The 18007-nt window shown below is 39.2% G+C and overlaps 1 protein-coding gene and 1 pseudogene across 2 annotated transcripts in view; both read right to left on the bottom strand.

Annotated features, from left to right (window-relative positions):
- RNF145 (ring finger protein 145) overlaps window positions 1–18007 on the bottom strand; it is a 356711-nt gene that overhangs the window by 18444 nt on the left and 320260 nt on the right. The window lies entirely within an intron of this gene.
- On the bottom strand, window positions 6148–6266 carry LOC128665250 (uncharacterized; annotated as a pseudogene).

Raw genomic sequence — 18007 nt, 5'->3', positions numbered from 1 at the left:
TACCTTGGAAAGAAAGAGATAGTAATCTAGATTTAGATGTCATATCAGCATTCCAAGATTTAAGCCACAAAGCTCTTCTAACTAAAATAGCTAAAGACATGGATATAACATCAATTTTGATAATATCAAAAATTGTATCACAAATAAAATGATTAGCATGTTGTAGTAAACGAACAATGCTATATGTCAGAATCCAATTCTTGCTGCGCTAAATTCTCCAACCAAAAAGTTGAAGCAGCTGCAACATCAGCCAAAGAAATTGCAGGCCTAAGAAGATGACCTGAATATAAATAGGCTTTCCTTAGATAAGATTCAAGCTTCCTATCTAAAGGATCTTTAAAGGAAGTACTATCTTCCATAGGAATAGTGTTTCGTTTAGCAAGAGTAGAAATAGCCCCATCAACTTTGGGGATCTTTTCCCAAAACTCTATAGAAATTGCTGGTAAAGGATAGAATTTTTTAAACCTTGCAGAAGGATTAAAAGAAGTACCCGGCTTATTCCATTCCGTAGAAATCATATCAGAAATAGCATCAGGAATAGGAAAAACCTCTAGAGTAACCACAGGAGGTTTAAAAAACAGAATTTATGCTTACCTGATAAATTACTTTCTCCAACGGTGTGTCCGGTCCACCTTTAAACTTTTACTGGTTTTAATATCAAGAGGACTAGCTTCCTCAATATCCAAGGTAATAAACACTTCTTTTAACAAAGAACGCATATACTCCATTTTAAATAAATAAGTAGATTTGTCAGTGTCAATATCTGAGGATCTTCTGAATCAGATAGATCCTCATCAGAGGTGGATAATTCATTATGTTGTCGGTCATTTGAAATTTCATCAATTTTATGAGAAATTTTAAAAGACCTCTTACGCTTATTAGAAGGTGGAAATGCAGACAAAGCCTTCTGAATAGAATCAGTAACAAATTCTTAAAATTCATAGGTATATCATGTATGTTAGAAGTTGAAGGAACTGCAACCGGCAATGTACTATTACTGATGGACGCACTATCTGCATGTAAAAGTTTATCATGGCAAATAATACAAATGACATTAAGAGAAATAATCTCCACAATTTTACAACAAATGCACTTAGCTTTGGTAGAACCGATGTCAGGCAGCAAAGTTCCAACAGATACTTCTGAGGCAGGATCAGATTGAGACATCTTGCAGAATGTAAAAGAAAAAACAACATATAAAGCAAAATTATCAATTTCCTTATATGACAGTTTCAGGAATGTGAAAAAATGCAAATAGCATAGCCCTCTGACATAGAAAAAGGCAAGAGGCAAACAGCAATGGGGCAAATAATGAAAAAAGTTTGTTGCCAAGTATGACGCACAACGTAACTTAAACATTTTTTGGCGCCAACCATGTCCGGAAATGACACACTCGCATCACTAACGACGCAACCCTGTGTGAATTCTCTGCGTCAAATGACGAACTTGCGTCAACGGACGTGCCTAAGTCAGCCTGCAACTTGAAAAAAAGTAGTCAATTGAAAAAAAAGACTAAAATCCCAGGTAAGAAAAAATATTTCTTAATATTAACTTTCCCCAAATATGAAACTGACAATCTGCAAAAGGAAATACATGAACCTGACTCATGGCAAATATAAGTACAATACATATATTTAGAACTTTATATAAATGCATAAAGTGCCAAAACCATAGCTGAGGTGTCTTAAGTAATACAAATATACTTACCCAAAGACACCCATCCACATATAGCAGATAGCCAAACCAGTACTGAAACAGTTATCAGTAGAGGTAATGGTATATGAGAGTATATCGTCTATCTGAAAAGGGAGGTAGGAGATGAATCTCTACGACCGATAACAGAGAACCTATGAAAAAGACCCCCGTTAGGAAAATCATTGCATTCAATAGGTGATACTCTCCACGTCCCTCTGAAATTCGCTGTACTCTGAGAGGAATCGGGCTTCAAAATGCTGAGAAGCGCATGTCAACGTAGAAATCTTAGCACAAACTTACTTCACCACCTCCATAGGAGTCAAAGTTTGTAAAACTGAATTGTGGGTGTGGTGAGGGGTGTATTTATAGGCATTTTGAGGTTTGGGAAACTTTGCCCCTCCTGGTAGGATTGTATATCCCATACGTCACTAGCTACATGAAAGAAATTTATATGAATTTGACTGTGTAGGATTTGACTGTGTAAGATACTTATTAGAACTATTTATGACTTGTCTAACAACAAATCTCCAACATATTTTTCTTCTTTAGTTTAACTTGGTATGATATCATTTCACCTCTCATTACTGCTTTTGAGGTTTCCCAAAATAATTCTGAAATGGAAATGATGTATATATTATTTACATTTATTTTGTAAAGATTTTTAAAATTGATTCTTTGATAAAATATGTTTTTCCTTATTCTGATTATTTCCAAAATAATAGGGACATATCGGATATAATTTAGTCTATTAATTTTTATTTTTTTATTTTTTTTGAGTATAAATATGTTTTTATGGGAGAGTACCACACATAAAACCATACTACAGATCAGCAAGTAAAGAGGCCAAAGTGCAAAAATGTTAGACCACCCACCCTCCCCATTTATACACAAGTCTCATATAAAAAGGTGGATAGGGTGGAATACAACATTTTTTTTAGACAAGAATCTTGGGACTTTGACACCAAGTTTAGAAAACATATAATAGTGCATAGGGCTCCATAACGTGGGATATAATTCCCACCACTAGTAAGAGGCCAAGAACCCACACAAGAGTTTAAATTTCCTCCCACCACACATCTCTATTCAGTTCAACCTATAGCCAGGCAGAGAAAAGGAAACATAATTAGGAAAGACAAAGCAGGGTCTTAGAGGTGCCAATTAGACCAATCGACCAAAAAAATTTAAATGGGCGGGGCCTATGGACTATCATTCTGAAATAAAAGAATTTATCAGGTAAGCATAAACTATGTTTTCTTTTGTAAAATGATAACAGTCCATAGGGCTGGGTGGGGCAATTTTCTAACAGTTCCTATATGTCAGACACTGAGGCCTGAAGGATGTTCCTGCCAAAAGATGCTTGTGAAGAAGCAAAAACATCAAAGTGGTTAATTTTGAAAAGGTATGCAGAAAAGACCATGTTGCAGCTTTGCAAATCTGCTTCAAAGATGCATCATTTTTGAATGCCCAAGAAGTAGCAACTGATCTTGTAGAATGAGCGGTTATACACTTAAGAGGCAACTTTCCTGCCACCAAGCAAGAATTGTAAATTGCCTGTTTCAGCCAATAGGCCAAAGCTACTGTTGCAGCCTTTTGGCCCTTACAAGTCCCAGAATAATGAACCAACAAGCTGGAAGTTTGTCTGAATTCCTTAGTAGCTTAAAAATAGAATGTCAATGCTACATCAAGATTATGTAAAAGTCTTCCTTAGAATTAGCAGGATCTGGACACAAAGGAGGAACAACAATCCCCTTATTGGTATTTTCCGAAGAAACAACATTAGGAAGAAAATCATATTTAGTATGAAGTACTGCATTAACCTTGTGAAAAACTAAAAATGAAGAATCGCAGGACAAAGCTAATAACTCAAACTCTCCTAGCTGAGGAGATTGCTACCAAAAAAGCATTTTACAACATAAAAACTTGATATCAATGGAATGCATCAGTTCAAATGGAGGACCTTGCAAAAAAGAAAGAACTAGATTCAAATTCCAGGGCACAGAAAACAATTTATGCTTACCTGATAAATTTCTTTCCTTGCGGATATGGTGAGTCCACGGAATCATCAATTACTAGTGGGAATATCACTCCTGGCCAGCAGGAGGAGGCAAAGAGCACCACAGCAAAGCTGCTATATATGTCACTTCCCTTACCAATAACCTCCAGTCATTCAGTTGAAGGGAAAATGGAAAAAGACGATAACACAAAGGTGTAGAGGTGCCTGAGGTTTTCGTTTTAACTGTCTTAAAATAAAGGCTGGGCCGTGGACTCACTATATCCGGCAAGAAATAAATTTATCAGGTAAGCATAAATTATGTTTTCTTTCCTAAGATATGGTGAGTCCACGTAATCATCAATTACTAGTAGGAACCAATACCCAAGCTAGATGACAGAGATGATTAGCGAGGGACAAGGCAGGTAACCTAAACAGAAGGCACCACTGCACGGAGAACCTCTCTCCCAAAAGAAGTCTCAGCTAAGATAAAAATATAAAATTTGGAAAAAGTATGCAGAGAGGACCAAGTTGCAGCCTTACAAATCTGTTCTACAGAAACTTCCTTCTTGAAAGCCCAAGAAGAAGGGACAGCCCTAGTGAAATGAGCTGAAATTCTCTCAGGAGGCTGCTGTCCAGCAGTCTCATAAACCAAACGCATTATACTACTCCAACCAAAGAGAAAGAAGTAGCTGAAGCTTTCTGACCTTTATGTTTCCCAGAGAAACAAACAGCAAACTGGCGACAATCCTTAGTTTGCCTGTAGATAGAAAATAAAAGCACGCACATCATCAAAGTTGTGCAACAAACGTTCCTTATGAGAAGAAAGCCAAGGACACAGAGAAGGAACGGAACAACAATTTTCTGATTAATATATCTATCCGAAACCACTTAGGAAGAACCTAACTAGTACTAATAACCGCCTTAACTGCATAAAAAATAAGATAAGGCGAATCACACTGCAAAACAGACCTCCGAGACACTCCAAGCAGAAAAGATAGCAATGAGAAACAAAACCTTCCAAGATAACAACTTAATATCTATGGAAAGTAAAGGCTCAAACAGAGCCTACTGCAAAACTTTAAGAACAAGGGCAAAACCCTAAGGGGGAGCAACCGACTTGAACACAGGCCTGATCTAGACCAGTGCCTGACAAAAAGATTGCACATCTGGCACGTCCACCAGATGCTTATGTAGCAAAAAAGACAATGCAGAAAACTGACCCTTCAGGGTACTGACTGACAAACCCTTCTCCAGACCACCCTGGAGAAAGAATAAAAAATTCAGAAAACCCCCCGCTTAGACAAAACTAAGCGTCCAATCTTCAAGCAGTTAGCTTCAGAGATTTAGATGAAGGAAAATACCAAGAATCAGAAGTCCTTCCTCAGAGGTAGTCTCCAAGTTGGAGTCACAACATTTCCACTAGGTCGGCATACCAGATCCAGCGAGGCCACGCAGGGGCTAATAAAATCACTGCCGCTCTCACTTGAAAATACAAGAAATGACTCGTGGAAAGAGAACAAACAGAGGAGAAAGGTATGCAAGACTGAAAACCAAGAAAAATGTCAGAACATCTATCAGGACGGTCTGCAGATCACATGACCATAAAACGTACCTTCGAAACTTGGAGTTCTGTCGAAACGCCCATAGAAGCCAACTCCTGAAACCCCCCATGTTAGGGTCTACCTAGAGAACATTTCCGAATGGAAATGCTCACTCCCCGGGATGAATTATCAGTCTAGAAGTTTAGAAGTCCGACTCCCAATTGTCCACCCCTGGAAAGTGGATGACCGACAGCAAATGTGAGCTTCCTCCCACTGAAAAATCCAAGTCACCTCCTACATGGATAAGAAACCCCCCGATCCTCCCTAATGGCTGATATAAACCCTTGAGGTGATATTGTCCGACTGGAACCAAGCTAGGGACAACTGAGGTCAAGTCATCAGAGCATTGCTAATTGCTCTCAACTCCAAGATGTTTAAAGAGGAGACCAGACACTTCCGAGTCCATAATCCTTAAACAACACCTAGACAGCTTATCAGCCCAGCAGGTTGGCATCCGTGGTCACATCACCCAGGAATATCTCCAGAAGCACGCGCCCGGAGATAGATACTCCTGAAAAAATACTATGGAAGAAAGTCTCTTGTCATCTGATCTAAATCTATCCTTTAACACAGATCCAAAAGTTCTCCATGTCATGCAAAATAGCAAAAGGAATGATGTCCATGGAATACCATCAGACCAATTCCCTCCATACACAGGGTCACAGAAAAGAGAAGAAATATCAACTGCAGCTAAATCCAAACTCCCAACCTCCTGGTTGCAAGATGGCTAAGGTATCCACCGGCCACTAGAGCTTACTGTTGGCCGGACCGAAGACTGCAGAGTGGAGAAAAGGAATAAATCCTTGATTTTCTGACCTCTAAAAGACATCGCCTAGATAAAGAATCAAATAAGGTCCAAGCATACCTCACCTGGTGTTCCCAGGCGGTCTCCCATCCAGGTACTAACCAGACCTGACCCTGCATAACTTCCGAGATCAAACAAAATTGGGTGCATTCAGGGTATTGTGGCGGTAGTCCCAAATAAATTACCCTTGTGGATAGAACAAGGGAACTCTTCTAAAAGGATTCATTTTCCATCCCTGGAAAAGAAGATTAGACAAAATCTCTTAAAATAGAGTTAGCTCGAAGTCAGGATGATACCTGAACTATATATTGTCCAGAAAAACACACTTGCAATATCCCAAGACCTAAAGGTCTGACTAGGATGGTGCAAACTGAGAAAACTAGAGAAGATTCTGATTAAGGAAACAATAAATCTCTCAGGTCTAAGTTCATTATGAACAGGCCCACTAGAACCAAAGGAGAAAGGATACTACTTTGAAGGACAGAATCTGAAATATATGAGGTAAATACCTATATCCTGTTCCCAAACTGGGACTGGAACTGTCACTCCCCGAGATGAAGACCCTGAATCCAGTTCAAGGAACGCCTCTCATCCTACTTGGATTGCAGATACTCTAGAAGGAGAAATCTGCCCCTGGCAGGAAAACTTAGATTGGACTCGAAAAGGCATGACCCAAACAAAATCTCAACCTTAAAATGAGACACTAGAAGCGTGTATTTGGAGAAAACAAAGAATTGAATCTGCAACTGCAGAACTATAAAGCCTAGGCTGTACCACTAAACCACAGGTAGGCTTCTCAGCTGACCATAGATTTTAGCCACAATGCCCGGCGGCTAGTACAGCAAGTTTAATAAGAGAAGACATTGCTCTAAATGAACAATTTTAACCTCCAGCTTCTTACTTATGTCAGAAAGAAAACTAGTTTATCTCCGCAGAGATCCAAGTTCTCTGATTAAAAGCAGAAAGTTCCCATCTATTAAATACACTGTGTATTTCAAGAGAGATAGCAACAGGAAATCCTAAAAAGGACGGTAGACAGGGAGAAATATGCTCAGATTCTCTAAAATAATCCTGTGAACATCTCACAGCACGTCTAGAACCCTTCCAGAGAGGAAAGAAAAATATAGAACTGATAAAATTCACAAAACTCTGAAGGAAAGACAACAATAGGGATCAGTGTCATCCAGTCAGCCAAGACCTCCTGACAATATAAGAGGCTTTGAAGTAAACAACTGAAGGATACCACTTCAGTAACAGATGAAGGAATTATACTGTCCAGATCTGAGATTTCAGCCTCAGAAACTACCGGCAAATCCTCCTCACTAACTTGGAAGAAGACAAACCTGTGTTAGCAGCATGTGGAGCAGAAACCCTCTTATCTAAAACTTAAAATGTCCTCTTGCCTTTTCCCTGAAGTAAAGAAAAACAGACCAAGCAACAGATACCGCAGAAGATACCTGAGCTTGCAACTTCTGTAAGCAAATATACTCCTCCAGGGAATTGAGAGGAACCACAGGGCACTGCATGTGACACCATATAGGCTTGGGACATAAAAGGAGAAAGCTGTGGCAGTGCCTTAACAGCAACATTCTTGGAGACAAAGTTCAAACCAATCTGTACATTTAATAGCATTCACAAAATCTGAGGTACAGAAAAAATAAATGTTTAAACCAATTCTTAGTTGAGCAAGCCTTCCACACAACTTCAGCATCAGTAGAAGGAATTATACTGCCTAAATCCGAAATTTCACCCTCAGATGCACCCGAAGAATCTTCATCCTCAGACTTCTGAGAGGAAATACTTTGAGTAGCCATTTCAGGATTAGAAACCTTACTTACTGTTTCTTTAAATGTCCTTTTGCGTTTTCCCTGCAACATGGGAAAAAGCAGACAGCGCCTCAGATACCGCAGAAGATACCTGGGCAGCAATATCTTACAAAATAACTCCAGACGGAGCATGAGAGGAAACGCAGGGCACTGCATGTGCAGATGAATAGGATTGGGACGCTTAAGAAGAAAGCTGCGGCACATCTGAAAGAAGAGGCTCCTGAACAGCATCCACCTTAGCTAATGATGGCACAGGGTCAAAAAGTCTTTCTATAAGCTAAAGTTCTTTCTATACATGAAGAACAAAAAAGTACTGGGAGTTCCACCTGCGCATCAAAACATAAGCTACAGGTAACACCCTGCACAGCCTCCGGATCCATAATACAAAAAGAAGCAAATTAAAAAAAAACAAAACAAAAAAAAACAAAGGATATAATACAGAACCAAAAAAACGTTCTTAAATAAATGTTATCTTTAAATTTACCAGATCAAGAAAACATACCCGAGGCAACACTTTACACCTCAGCAGAATTACTGAGGTGCCCTACCTGTCCTGCAACCCGCAGCAAACTGAGGAAAAAAACGATCCCGTTTACAATCCGGATTACATATTTGGATTACATATTTTAAAATACAGAACTAATTGTTGGAGTTAATATGCACTTTGTTCTTTTTTGTATCGTTTGTTAAAGAACTAAGAAAAAAGATGTAATTTTAGGGATTCACCACTAGAGGGAGATATGTATGTGAACAAGTTGAAAATATCAGCTGATTGCTAATTGTTCCCTGTTTACACCTGTGTATATAAGGATGTGAGTCAGTGCTACTCTGTATCCACATGATTAAGGGGTAAAACCCCAAAACGTTGTGGGTTTTTGTGCCAAATAAACTTGGTGATAATTTATGCTGCTGCCTTTTCTGGTTTTGTCTATTTCTCGGGTGTGCAGGAACCCTGGCAGCGTGCAGCTGGTATATATATATATATATATATATGTGTGCTGGACTCTCTTTGACTTTGGATCATTTATTTCCTGCATAGTCCTTTGCACCTGACTACCATGGAGGGAGATATTCCTGACCAAGATACCAATGTTTTTGGTTACAGTGAAATGGAAGCAGACAGGATCACGACTTTGGTGAGGGGCTCTAGAGACTTTTTAAACCCCCCCCCCCCCCCCCGGCTGAGATTTCTGGTAAAGAATATGTTAATCTGTCCAAAAAACATCTAGCTTACGAGCTACACTCCACGACTCTAGCTGAGTATCAGAGTGAAGAGAATTCCTTGGGGTTTAAGGATGACGGCTCGCAGGAGCAGGAGAGAGCTATTAAAGATATGGAGAGAAAGCTACAAGCTACGTTACCAGCCGATGGAGCCACTAAGGTGTTAACAGACACTAAGGAGTCAGTTGACGAGTTAAGCAAACAACTGGAGCAACGCAAGCGTAGCAAATTCCTTAGAGATACAGAAGATTACCAGACTGGTCACATGTATCGTTGGACCGGAATGAAGGAAGAGGCTCCTTGCGTCGGCAAACTCGCAGGGGTAATATGAAAGATAGTGGAGCCTCTTCATCCGGATCATCAGATGTGCCGACGGGGGACTCAGACAACGACGTTGCCGTGGCGGCATCAAGCACCATCAGAGACGGAAAAGGGAAAACGGTGGTACGCCCCATACGACAAACCAGGTCGAAGGTAAAGAACTATCATCATTAATTGTCAATACCTCGCCTGTGATGCTTGACTAGGATGAACTGTTAATGCTTGAAAAAGGACTTTCTTTTGTCCCTGAGAAGGATTGTGATTATTTTGTGCTGTATCAGGATCTTTACTGGTTGTTCCGTACATTGAAATTAAAAGCGTTTTTTGCAAATAATAATATGAGCACTCAGAATGTTATACTCGATGTGGTAAATATTAAAACACTAGAGCTTAAGAATAAAAGCACTTTCATCCCAGAATCATAGTATTGAAACCATGATATTGAGGCATTACGTGATTCAAACAGGCACCATAGTGTGAGGCATAATAATAATCTCTCTAAATCCGATTATGCAGCAATTAAATCATTGAGAAACAGGAAAGACGTTATTTTGAGGCAGGCTGACAAGGGAGGTGCCACTGTTGATAGACAATATTATATTGATGAGATTCTTGTACAGCTAGCGGATGGGGAGGTATATTGTAGGCTAGACAGAGATCCTGTGTTTCAAATTAAGAAGGAAATAGCATATGTGGTCAAAAAGGCTGAGAAGAATGGGCTTATTGATGTGAAAACCTTAGAGTACCTTTGTGTTGATAATTATATTACACCTATTTTTTATACTTTGCCTAAGGTACACAAGGATGAAAAAAGCCCCCCTGGGAGACCAATTGTGGCCAGTACTAACTCAATCTTCTCTAATATTGCGATATTTCTTGATAACATTTTGAGACCTTTTGTCATAGCATCTCAATCTTATATCAGGGATACTGATGATTTTCTGATTAAATTGGAAAATATGCAATTAAAGGATGATAAATATATTCTCTACTCCCTTGATGTCGTTAGCTTGTATACCTCTATAACTCATACTAGTGGTATGGGGGCGGTGGCAAGTGTCTTGAAACTTAGTGGTAAGTACTACTTACTCTGACCCACAATGTGATTTTCTTATAGAATTATTGGAAATTGTTTTAAGATGCAATTACTTTTTAATCCAAGATCAGTTTTTTGTCCAGAAACAGGGTACTGCGATGGGTTCCAATGTCGCTCCCAACTATGCCAACATATACATGAATATGTATGAAGAACGTTTTGTTTTTGAGAATTTTTTGTTTCAACAGTATGGCGCCACCTGGTGGCGTTATATTGATGACACTTATGGCGTGTGGTTGGGCGACATTGGAACCCTACTCAGTTTTTTTAATGATCTTAATAGCTGCTCTAGACATATTCAATTCACATTAACTTGGAGTGAAGAACGTATTGAATTTCTTGATACCTCTATCTATAGGGAACAGAATTCTTTGAAAGCAGATATTTATAGAAAACCAAATGATCGCAATAATCTTTTGCGTTATAAGAGCGCTCATCCGCCTGCGCTTTTGAATTCTCTTACCTATAGTCAGTTTTTGAGGGTCAAGAAAATTGCATCTCATCCTGCTTTATCTAACTAGAGACTCATTGAGATGGGCCACTTGTTTAGTGATCGGGGATATCCAGATGATGTGATTAAATGCAATTTGGAAAAAGTTGAAGGGAGGTCTAGACAGGATTTAATCTATAATAAAAAGGCTAAAAAATATGAGGGGTCAGGTGATAGAATAACTTTTGTCACAGAATTTAATAGACAAAGTAGGAAGGTATTGAATATTTTGAGGAAACATTGGCACATTCTGTATGAATGTAACCCTGACATTAAGGCCTTTAAGGATATTTTTATGCCTGCATTTAGACATGCTCCCTCTCTAAGGGATAAATTGATGAAAAATTATGTTGGTACAGCTAAAGCTGGTGGCATTAGATATATTACTGGTGCAAATAAAGGTTGTTACCCGTGTTTGGGTGCTTTAGCTGTAGTAACATGATTAAAGGTGCTGTGTTTTTTCACGCACATACAGGAAGGAAGTTTGATATAAAGGGCTATTGCAATTGCGAGTATGTTATCTATATTATTAAATGCCTATGTAGGCTCCTCTATGTGGGTGAGAATGAATGAACATAAATCCAGCATCAGGAGGGGAAATTTAGATGTCCCGTTGCATATCACTTTATTCAAGCTAAACATCACATTTCGCAACTTAGGTTTCAAATCATTGAGCAGGTACACAGACCTAGGAGAGGTGGTAATAGGGAGACTATTAAAAAGAAGAGAGGCTTTTTGGATCTTTAAGTTAGGAACTTTACAACCCAAGGGTATGAATAGAGACCTGGATTGGTCTATTTTTCTATGAAATAATTTGATGATGAATTCTATTTTGTGATAGGCTGCATTCTGTATTTTAAAATATGTCATTTTTGGAGTTAATATGCACTTTGTTCTCTTTGTATTGTTTGTTAAAGAACTAAGAAATAAAGATGTAATTTTAGGGATTCACCACTAGAGGGAGATATGTATGTGAACAAGTTGAAAATATCAGCGGATTGCTAATTGTTCCCTGTTTACATCTGTGTATATAAGGATGTGATTCAGTGCTACTCTGTATCCACATGATTAAGGGGTAAAACCCTGAAACGTTGTGGGCTTTTGTGCCAAATAAACTTGGTGATAATTTATGCTGCTGCCTTTTCTGGTTTTGTCTATTTCTCGGGTGTGCAGGAGCCCTGGCAGCATGCAGCTGGTATATATATATATATATATATATATATATATATGTGCTGGACTCTCTTTGACTTTTAATGCTGAAAAGACCCAATCTGAAATGTATAGTTATATAAAATGGAATGCAGAAAGTGTGTTCCAAAACTCCTATCATGCAGTGCTATATTGCACTGGGCTCGTCTCTGCTTCAAATACATAAGAGAGATCTCGTCGTGCTGGAAAGTTCTGCCCTTTTTCTTTTGAAAATTCAGCGAGTTCAGCCTTTGGAAAGTCTGAACTACTATTTCTCTCCAAGCTTGAGAATCTTTGAATATCAGGGCCTAAGTGAGAGAAACTAAATAGAGAGTAATTCATTTTTGTGCCGACACCAAATAGGTGTAAAGGAAAAAGCTACAGGTATTGATAAAGTTAAGTTTAATTGTCTAAACACATTACAGTAACGCATTACTCAGCAGATCATGCTGTTTCTTCAGGCTGTTAGACCACTGCAGCATGGTAATCCTCTAACATCACCGGATCACATGCACAACACATTAAATGGCATATGCGCGTTTCACCCCCTCAGTCTGTATTGCTGGGACTTTGTCAGGGCTTAGCCAAACTGATTGGAGGATCGAGGGGAGGTTCGAAGGACGCCTCTGAGCTCTTCTCTATTTTCGCTGCACCCTGCCGGGATTGGCTGTGTGAGTGCCAACGGTTTAATATTTACACTCTAAGGGAGCAGTGCGATGGTATCATCGGTGCCTGTTGACTTTACTGCAACTTTGTGTGCCGTGTGTGGGACTAAGTACTCATATCAGCAGGGCTTATCTTCACGTGTTTATGATCGGCTCACTACTATATTGCAGAAAGGTTCGTTCGTGTCTTTAATGTGTTAAAAATTGACATACATGATGTTAGCTGCTTTCAATATGTATCTATATTAAGCTGCACTAGACATAGCTGCATTTACGTTCAGTGTGACATACCGGTGCTCACTTAATCCTATTGGTGAGACATACACACACAGTGGATGGCATAGATCACAATCTTTGTACTGGGCAGGCATTACTCACCTGTATTTTGGTGAGGTCTGTGTTCCAGCTGGGTGTTACCAGTTCACAGTGGCTATATGGCTTTCATTTTCACGTTGCTGACAACTTTGTTTTTAATCCATGTGTAATTAATTGGATTATGTGATGCATTCTAGTTTTCTGCAATTGCCATACTGTGATCAAGTGTGTTTTGTATGAATATTTCTTTTGTAATAAGATTTAGATAGAGTGCTGAATTGCCTTACTCTTTATGGTTCGTGCTGTGTTCCTCCTTCCTTTTTTAATCTGTTTACTAAGAAAGAACCCCTAAGTGACCCCCTGGAAGCTCCTGCATGGGTACTCACCCCCTCCAATGACAGGATCATAGTTTGATGCACAAATCTGGAGTAAAAAACACTAAAAGATGCTTCAAAGGCTTTTTCCTCCTCAACTGCAGTTCTGGAGCGAGGAGGAAAACATAATTTATGTAAGAACTTACCTGATAAATTAATTTCTTTCATATTGGCAAGAGTCCATGAGCTAGTGACATATGGGATATACAATCCTACCAGGAGGGGCAAAGTTTCCCAAAACTCAAAATGCCTATAAATACACCCCTCACCACACCCACAATTCAGTTTAACGAATAGCCAAGCAGTGGGGTGATAAAGAAAGGAGTAGAAAGCACCAACAAAGGAAATTTGGAAATAATTGTGCTTTATACTAAAAATCATAACCACCATAAAAAGGGTGGGCCTCATGGACTCTTGCCAATATGAAAGAAATGAATTTATCAGGTAAGTTCTTACATAAATTATGTTTTCTTTCATGTAATTGGCAAGAGTCCATGAGCTAGTGACATATGGGATATCAATACCCAAGATGTGGAGTCTTCCACTCAAGAGTCACTAGAGAGGGAGGGAATAAAAATAAAAACAGCCATATTTCGCTGAAAAAATTAATCCACAACCCAAAAAAATAAGTTTATTTTCATTTTTGAAAGAAAAAAACTTAAATCAAAAAGCAGAAGATTAAAACTGAAACAGCTGCCTGAAGAACTTTTCTACCAAAAACTGCTTCCGAAGAAGCAAATACATCAAAACGGTAGAATTTAGTAAATGTATGCAAAGAGGACCAAGTCGCCGCTTTGCAAATCTGATCAACTGACGCTTCATTGTTAAAAGCCCACGAAGTGGAGACTGATCTAGTAGAATGAGCTGTAATTATCTGAGGTGGGACCTGACCCGACTCCAAATAAGCTTGATGAATCAAAAGTTTCAACCAAGAAGCCAATGAAATAGCAGAAGCCTTCCGACTTTTCCTAGGATCAGAAAATAAAACAAATAGACTGGAAGTCTTCCTGAAATCTTGAGTAGCTTCCACATAATATTTCAAAGCTCTTACCACATCCAAAGAATGTAATGATCTCTCCAAAGAATTCTTTGGATAAGGACACAAGGAAGGGACAAACATTTCTCTACTAATGTTGTTAGAATTCACAACCTTAGGTAAAAATTGAAAAGAAGTCCGCAAAACTGCTTTATCCTGATGAAAAATCAGAAAAGGAGACTCACAAGAAAGAGCAGATAGCTCAGAAACTCTTCTAGCAGAAGAGATAGCCAAAAGGAACAACACTTTCCAAGAAAGTAGTTTAATGTCCAAATAATGCTCAAATGGAGGAGCCTGTAAAGCCTTCAGAACCAAATTAAGACTCCAAGGAGGAGAAATTGATTTAATTACAGGCTTAATATGAACTAAAGCCTGTACAAAACAGTGAATATCAAGAAGTATAGCAATCTTTCTGTGAAATAAAACAGAAAGAGCGGAGATTTGTCCTTTCAAGGAACTTTCAGACAAACCCTTATCCAAACCATCCTGAAGGAACTTTAAAATTCTAGGAATTCTAAAAGAATGCCAGGAGAATTTCTGAGAAGAACACCATGAAATGTAAGTCTTCCAAACTCTATAATAAATCTTCCTAGAGACAGATTTACGAGCTTGTAACATAGAATTAATCACTGAGTCAGAAAAACGTCTATGACTTAGAACTAAGCGTTCAATTTCCATACCTTCAAATTTAATGATTTGAGATCCTGATGGAAAAACAGACCTTGAGATAGTAGGTCCGGCCGTAAAAGAAATGGCCAAGGCGGGCAACTGGACATCCGAACCAGATCCGCATACCAAAACCTCTGTGGCCATGCTGGAGCCACCAGCAACACAAAAGACTGTTCCATGATGATTTTGGAGATCACTCATGGAAGGAGAACTAGAGGCGGGAAGATGTAAGCAGGTTGATAACACCAAGGAAGTGTAAGCGCATCCACTGCTTCCGCCTAAACATCCCTGGACAGGTATCTGGGAAGTTTCTTCTTTAGATGAGAGGCCATGAGATCTATTTCTGGAAGCCCCCACATCTGAACAATCTGAGAAAACACATCTGGATGGAGAGACCACTCCCCTGGATGTAAAGTTTGGTGGCTGAGATAATCCGCCTCACAATTGTCTACGCCTGGGATATGCAACGCAGAGATTAGACAGGAGCTGGATTCCGCCCAGGCAAGTATCCGAGATACTTCTTTCATAGCTTGGGGACTGTGAGTCTCACCCTGATGATTGACATAAGCCACAGTTGTGATATTGTCTGTCTGAAAACAAATTAACGGTTCTCTCTTTAGCAGAGGCCAGAACTGAAGAGCCCTGAGAATTGCACGGAGTTCTAAAATATTTAGTGGTAATCTCGCCTCTTGAGATTTCCAAACCCCTTGTGCTGTCAGAGATCCCCAAACAGCTCCCCAACCTGAAAGACTCGCATCTGTTGTGATCACAGTCCAGGTTGGGCGAACAAAAGAAGCCCCTTGAACCAAACTATGGTGATCTATCCACCATGTCAGAGAGTGTCGTACATTGGGATTTAAGGATATTAATTGTGATATCTTTGTATAATCCCTGCACCATTGATTCAGCATACAAAGCTGTAGAGATCTCATGTGAAAACGAGCAAAGGGGATCGTGTCCGATGCTGCAGTCATGAGACCTAAAACTTCCATGCACATAGCCACTGAAGGGAATGACTGAGACTGAAGGAGCCGGCATGCTGCGACCAATTTTAAACGTCTCTTGTCTGTTAGAGACAGAGTCATGGACACTGAATCTATCTGGAAGCCTAAAAAGGTGACCCTTGTCTGAGGAATCAAGAAACTTTTTGGTAAATTGATCCTCCAACCATGTTTCCGAAGAAACAACACTAGTTGATTCGTGTGAGATTCTGCAGTATGTAAAGACTGAGCTAGTACCAAGATATCGTCCAAATAAGGAAACACCGCAATACCCTGTTCTCTGATTACAGATAGAAGGGCACCCAGAACCTTTGAAAAGATTCTTGGAGCTGTTGCAAGGCCAAATGGAAGAGCAACAAATTGGTAATGCTTGTCTAGAAAAGAGAATCTCAGAAACTGAAAGTGTTCTGGATGAATCGGAATACGAAGGTATGTATCCTGCAAGTCTATTGTGGACATATAATGTCCTCGCTGAACAAAAGGCAGAATAGTCCTTATAGACACCATCTTGAAAGTTGGTACTCTTACATAACGATTCAAAATTTTTAGATCCAGAACTGAATAACTGGTCTGAATAAATTTTCTTTCTTTGGTACAATGAATAGGTTTGAATAAAACCCCAAACCTTGTTCCTGAGGAGGAACTGGCATGATTACCCCTGAAGAATCCAGATCTGAAACAAACTTCAGAAAAGCCTGAGCTTTTACTGGATTTACAGGGATGCGCGAGAGTAAAAATCTTCTCACATGAGGTCTTACTTTGAATCCTATTCAATACCCTTGAGAGACAATGCTCTGAATCCAATGATTTTGGACAGATTTTATCCAAAAATCCTTGAAAAACCTTAATGTGCCCCCTACCAGCTGAGCTGGCATGAGGGCAGCACCTTCATGCGGATTTAGGGGCTGACTTTGGTTTCCTAAATGGCTTGGATTTATTCCAATTGGAAGCAGATTCCTTGGGGGAAGGATTGAGTTTTTGTTCTTTATTCTGATGAAAGGAACGAAAACGGTTAGAAGCCTTAGATTTACCCTTAGGTTTTTTATCCTGAGGCAAAAAAACTCCTTTTCCCCCAGTGATAGTTGAAATAATAGAATCCAACTGAGAACCAAATAAATTATTACCTTGGAAAGAAAGAGATAGTAATCTAGATTTAGATGTCATATCAGCATTCCAAGATTTAAGCCACAAAGCTCTTCTAGCTAAAACAGCTAAAGACATGGATCTAACATTAATTTTCATAATATCAAAAATGGCATCACAAATAAAATGATGTTGTAGTAAGGGAACAACGCTAGATATGTCAGAATCCAATTCGTGTTGCGCCAAATTTTCCAACCAAAAAGTTGATGCAGCCGCAACATCAGCCAAAGAAATAGCAGGTCTGAGAAGATGACCTGAATAGAAATAGGCCTTCCTTAGATAAGATTCAAGCTTCCTATCTAAAGGATCCTTAAAGGAAGTGCTATCTTCCATAGGAATTGTGGTACATTTAGCAAGAGTAGAAATAGCTCCATCAACTTTGGGGATTTTTCCCCAAAACTCTATAGATTTTGCTGGTAAAGGATACAATTTTTTAAACCTTGAAGAAGGAATAAAAGAAGTACCTGGCTTATTCCATTCCCTAGAAATCATATCAGAAATAGCCTCAGGAATGGGAAAAACCCATGGGGAAACCACAGGAGGTTTAAAAACAGCATTTAAACGTTTA

This window comes from Bombina bombina, chromosome 6, assembly GCF_027579735.1.
Source record: "Bombina bombina isolate aBomBom1 chromosome 6, aBomBom1.pri, whole genome shotgun sequence".
Classification (NCBI taxonomy): domain Eukaryota; kingdom Metazoa; phylum Chordata; class Amphibia; order Anura; family Bombinatoridae; genus Bombina; species Bombina bombina.
Note: the sequence above shows the minus strand (reverse complement) of the source record. Positions and strands in the feature narration are given on the sequence as shown.